We start from the raw sequence: 6,046 nt of genomic DNA, 5'->3' as shown, positions 1-6,046 counted from the left end.
CTTACACGGGCACTGACAGCACGGAGACACCGCCTTACACGGGCACTGACAGGAAGGCTAAAAAGAAACAGAAACTAGCAAACACTCAATTGGAACCCTCATACACTGCACGTGGAACTGAAAAAAATGTCAGCCACTATGGAAAGTGTCATGGCGCTACCTCCAACAACTGGGAATAGAAATTCAGCATGACTCAGTAGTCCCTTTGCTGGGTAAATATCCTAAAAGGTGAGGCCCAGTGCACACATAGACATACACCCCCCCATGCTCACCACAGCACTACACAAACAACCTCAACGCCCGTCGGGAGGAGACTGACACAGACGCCTGGGGACAGACACACAATGGAACGCTACGCACCACTGAAACTTCGTGATGGAGCTGCCCAGCACCTCCTGGCCTGGATGGACCCGGGGAACATGAGGCTGAGTGAAATTAGCTTAACACAAAAGGAAGACACATTGTATGACAGATGTATGCTACAAAGACAAAAAGAAAATCAAGACAATGGTGTTTGAACCACAGGGAACAGACTTTGATGGCTACTCAGGGCAAGGGAAGGACGGTGAAGCAGTAGGCTTGAGGGTAGGCCAGGTGTTGGTTAACTTGGGTGAAGGGGAAGATAGTATTTCACAAGAGGACAAAGAATAATCAAAGTGGGGAGAGGTGGAGGGGGAAGGGTGGGGAGAGCCATTGGAGGGTTTGCTGGACTTACCAAAGTTTAAGCTGTTGAATACAAGAATGACCATCTGAAATGTAAACCTTCACCTATGCACACTCAAAGGTTATAAAAACAAACAAACAAAAAGTTGGCTATTTGAAGGAACGCAGAGGTGCCTCAAAATTTGCTTCAGAATTTGGCAATTTGCTTCTGAAAGGTCGCAGCCCCTGTTCTCCTCTTTGCCCATGGCGTCGGTATGAGTTTGACTCCATGGCAATTGGTTTGGCTGTGTGTGTGTGTGTGTGTGTGTGTGTGTATTACAAACGACTCTATTTACATCTCTAAGCAGAAGCCACAGGTAAGATTCTCAAAGGGGGGTGATCCCCTTTAAATGCCCAAACCCTCCCCAGGCATGTCCTCCAGAGCAGGTGTGCCAGCTCTGCTTTAAAAAACCACTGTGCTACAGATAGAAGAGCCATGTTAAACAGAAATAAATGTAAAGACACAAACCTCTCACGGAATGACATCACATGGGAAAACAGAGTCCCACTTCCTTATCATCGGTACCAAAATTCAAAACGATTTTGACAGAAGGCACCGAAATGCCTGCTCACATGTCTCTGCTATTTATGTTTGCAAAAAGCCCCTTGGCTCACCCAGTGTTAAGGACGAAGGTCTGCATCCTGGCATCCGTGGGAACGGACACAAAAGAACTTGTTCCGGTGCGGCAGGGCACGCCTGGCCCTTTCTTCCTCTCTCTTCCCTAACTTTTCTCCCTTGAGGCGTTCACGCCTTAGCAGGAACTGTGTGAAGCCAGTAACTTTGGCAACGAAACCCTGTCTGGTCTGTGCATGAGGTCACCATGAGTCAGGTCACAGCAAGAAACAGCACCGACACCATGTTGGTGGCCCGAAGTTTTGTAGGCATTTCTTCCAGGCTGTGCTGAAGGCCTTCAGGACTGGAGCTATCTGAGCACGCAGGTTCCAGTCCTTATTAGAGAGTCTTGGTTCAGTGGTGCCACTGGGGTGTGTGTGTGTGTGTGTGTGAGGTGCTGAGCACGGGGTGACACTGTCAGAGGAGGTAGCACCAGAAAGACTGTCTATCCAATTTTTATTCTGTTTCAGCAGAAATCTATTTTTAAAAAATAAAATGTCCCTGTAGTCAGTAATACCGATTTTGTACGTCTAGCTTTCATGGGGCAATATACTTAGAAGGCTAAAGTTCCATGTTGGTTTACACTTTGAGCCTTGTAACGTGCTCCTATCAGAGCCGGCATTGAGCCCAATTGTGTTGATGCGCGGACCACGTGGGGGTCTGCCTGCGCTGAGAGCACGCCCTGTTGGTTTCATTGGGCTTCTGTTTTTGGAGTTTCTGATTTTGTAAAGTTTTCTGGTGTTTTAGTTATAGTCATGTGATAATTAATATTTGTGACCTGTATCAACAACTTTTTGAGGATGGATTTAGTAATGAAAGGAATTAAGTAATTAGTAATTAAAGGAAGAGAAGAAGAAGAAAGGTTCAATTACAAATAATATTATAACTAATAAGGTTATAATTTGATGCAGAAAGACTTTACAAAACAATTTTGTTGTTAGTATTTGTATAACCAAAGAAATATTACACATAAGTCATTAGCAGGTATTAGAAAACCCACTGTTCTTGACTATTAAATTGTATGATATATGAATTATATGAGTATGCCAATAAAACTGTTAAAAAAACACACGATGCCCCTTAGGAAAACAAACAAATAAACAAACAAACAAACAACCCCCCTGCCTTTGAGTTAATTCTGACTCAATGACCCTATAAAATAGTGTAGAATTACCCCAATGGGTTTCCCAGGTTATAAATTTTTACAGGAGAAGAAAGCCTCATCTTTTCCCCTTGGAATGGCTGGTGGGTTCAAACTGCTGACCTTGTGGTTAGTAGCACAACGCATAACCCACTATGCCACCAGGGCTCCTTTGTACAACTTTAGTCGCCTGTTGATTCTAGGATTATGATTGATAATAAACATCCCCAAGGATCCTCTATGGCCGGTATGGAAGGAGGCCCATGAGGGTGGGAGGGAGCGTGTATGACGCTGTAAGCAACTGCACTGAGTGACACTGACGAGTACACAGCACTGTCATGGCTAATGCCACAGTCTTGAAGCGACGAGTGGTCAGCTGAAAACATGGAGAGACTCTCTCTGTCTATATTTTCAAGTCATAAGACGCTGAACTGACCTGCCGAACAATCCATTGAAGGGAGAAGAGGCCTGGTCTTGGATTCATTGAGTGTCGTGTGGCTCCTGCAGGCTGGCGTCTCTGGCAAAGCACTGTCCTTCGGCTGGGGTCCACAGTGGGTAAGAAGGGCCTTAATCAAATACCAGGTACAAGCTGTTGACCTCTTTGAAATCCCCTGGACAGACCAAATATTTCCCAGGCTGGATTATTGTCAAAGGTCACCTGGAAGTAGAAAAAGGTAAACAAGTTAGTCACAGAGGACTGACAGACACCCTTTAACCAAACAGATGGGTTGGACAAAGCCTGGGCTGTGGCCATCACCTCTGAGCCACACCACCCAGGAGCAGTTATCCATTTGAACCCTGGATCTGCGGGGAAGACAGTGGCCTGACGCTTACCGCTGGGTCCCAGGCTTGACATTTTGAGCACTAGTTCAGTCCCTCCTGGCTGCCCTACCCATACTGCCAAGCACACACGGATGGGTTCTTGGGTTTCTAACTGAGGTCAAGCTGCCCCTCACTGCGTAGTTCTGTGTTCTCTTGCGCCAGCTCCTCTTCTTCAGGGGGCTTCTGCTCCCCTTCACCCTTAGAAGCAGGCAGCTGGACAATGGGTGACAGGGCACTTTGCAAGTTACTTTAAATTCAACGTTTCCCCAACACCTCCCATGTGCCAGACACTATGTTCTGGGAATATAAATATAACCAGCAAGACTCAAGCTTCCGCCTCGGAGCCAGGTGGAAAACAAAACAAGGCGATCAATAACAAGGAAAGCACCGTTGGCCACCCAGACAACCATTTCAAACACGTGGTTGTCTGTGTGCCCCGCACATCATTCCCGAATGTTCGGACTGAACTCTGTCCCCTCAATATCTCAGTCAAAGCCGTTGCCAGAGACGCCAGCCTGCAGTAGCCCCACGACACTTAATGAATCCAAGACCAGGCCTCTTCTCCCTTCAATGCATTGTACCAGTGGATGAGGTTCTATTTGGAAATAGAGCTTTCTTTGTCTTGTGAAGGAGCCCTCATGGTGTAGTGGTTCCAGGTTGGGCAGCTAACTGCAAGGGCAGCGGTTTGAAATCACTGGGTGCTCTGAGGGAGAAAGAGGAGGCTTTCTCCTTCCCTAAAGAATTACAGTCTTGGAAACTCACAGGGGCAGTTTTACCCTGTCCTCTGAGGTCGCTGTGAGTCGGCACCGACTTGATGGCAGGGAGCTTGGTTTTGATTGCGGATGTCATGTCTGTGTGGTTGGACCCAAAAAGGGCATGTCCTAAACAGACTAGACCCAGAGACAAGCACAAGAGAAGACCGTGTCCCAGAGGGTCACCTGGAAGCCCCCAGGGCTGTGCACGGATGGCAGAAAAGGCCTGCACGGGCTGAGACCCAGATTTGAACTCTAGCCTCGAGGACTAGGAGAAAATGAAGTCCTGGTCTTTAAGATCACCCACTGGTGGTATCTATGTTACAGCAGCACGAAGAGATTCCGACCGGAGGCTGTCCCAGGGCTCTGAGTCCCAGGACTCGCCCTCAGTTCTCTTCGTCACCCTGGCCCCTGCTCTCCGTTCTCCAGAGGAACTCCCAAAGATTCAGCCAGGACATGGCCAAGCACAGGAGAGGAGAGCTAGAGCTCTTCTTGATAAAAACGGAGCCCTTGTTCCTAAGATCACCCTCGAGCATTCTGTGAGAAATGCATAACAAATCCTGCCCCCCCCTCCCCCCCCGCAATTCTATTGTTAGCCTTGCCAGCTGCTGCCAGTCAACCTCCACTCCTGGCAGCACCTTGCCCAGTCCCACACCATCCCCACGGTTGGCTGCCGATCACACTGTTTGGTCTATGTAGTCACTGGCTGGTTTGTGGCAGCACACCTTCGCGCCTTTCTTCCTAGTCTGTCTGAGTCTGGAAGTGCCTCCAGACAGGAGCGCTCTAGTCCGCCAGCCCTTTAACTACTGTGCACCTCAGTTCCCTCCTCAGGAAAGCAGAGGGTCATGCCTGATAGACTTGCGGTAAGCATGCAATGGTTTAATCGTATGGGATAGCCCCGTTTTTAAAAGTGCTCTGGTCAGAGCTGTCGTCATTGCAGGATCACTGAAGACAAATGGGTGCATAAGCAAATGTGGCGAAGAAAGCTGATGGTGCCCGGCTATCAAAAAGTATAGCATCTGGGGTCTTAAGGCTTGAAGGTAATCAAGCGGCCATCAAGCTCAGAAGCAACAAAACCCACAGGGAAGCTTCAAATCATGTGGGTTTATTTGCCTGTGCTACAAGCACGTATTGCTGCTTTTGTTGCCACCAGAGTACTTTAAAAAAACTTTTCTTGTGAATTAACTAACACAAACTCACTGCCATCAAGTCAATGTACAGCAGGGTAGAACTGCCCCCGGGGTTTCCTGTGACTCTAACTCTTTACGGGAGTACAAAGCCTGTCTTTCTCCCTTGGAGCAGTGGTAGTTTCAAACTGCTGACCACAATGGAAACCGCTCCACCGCAGAGCACATCGTCACGTTTACACTCAGCGACTCATCCTGCTCATATCGCCTTGCTCTTTCTTCATTATCCTGCCACATCTCCCTCTGGGGGGTCCTCTCTTCCTCCTCACTCAACGAACCCCTTACTGCCTTCTCCCCACTGGACCCTTCCTCAATGCCTGTTTCTTTTAGTGTGAAAACCATTTAAAAAACATGTTTATATTTATATATATATATATCTCAGTGGTCTCACACAAGATTTGTCTTTTTTGTGAGTGACTAATTTCACTCAGCAGACGTCCTTCTGGTTCACTTACGCCCTCATGCATTTCACTTGCTCATTGTTTTTCAGTGTTCTGTAGTTTTGCATTGTGTGCATGTACCAAAGTTGATTTTTCCGTTCTGTTACTGATGGGCACTTAGGTCTTTCCATCGCTATGCTACTGTGAATAGTGCCATAACGAACATGGCTGTGTATATATCTGTTTCTGTCAGAGCTCTTATTTCCTTAAGATATATACAAGTAGCAGATTGCTGCATTACCTGGTATTTCTATTCCCATTTTTTTTGAGTAAGCCCTATACCACTCTCCACATGGTTGTTCAATTTCCCAGCCTCCCAAGCAGTGCAGGAGAGTTCCAGACTATCCACATCCCCTCCAGCATTTGCTATTTTCTGCTTTTTTTTAAAA

At 47.3% G+C, this 6,046-nt stretch overlaps 1 long non-coding RNA gene across 2 annotated transcripts in view; it reads right to left on the bottom strand.

The window, feature by feature from the left end:
• The window catches only part of LOC123521339, a 9,439-nt gene extending 6,461 nt beyond the window's left edge, over window positions 1-2,978 (bottom strand). Inside the window, exon 1 of one of the 2 annotated variants that reach the window (XR_006679797.1) lies at window positions 2,893-2,978. This is a non-coding gene — a long non-coding RNA (uncharacterized LOC123521339). Of the gene's footprint in view, window positions 1-1,171; window positions 1,255-2,892 lie in introns of those variants that run through there. The other variant, XR_006679798.1, reaches the window with a different exon arrangement.
• Between the last annotated feature and the right edge of the window lie 3,068 nt (window positions 2,979-6,046).

The sequence above is a fragment of the Echinops telfairi genome, unplaced genomic scaffold, assembly GCF_000313985.2.
Source record: "Echinops telfairi isolate 266 unplaced genomic scaffold, ASM31398v2 ScPeMD7_11;HRSCAF=52, whole genome shotgun sequence".
Taxonomy (NCBI): Eukaryota; Metazoa; Chordata; class Mammalia; order Afrosoricida; family Tenrecidae; genus Echinops; species Echinops telfairi.
Note: the sequence above shows the minus strand (reverse complement) of the source record. Positions and strands in the feature narration are given on the sequence as shown.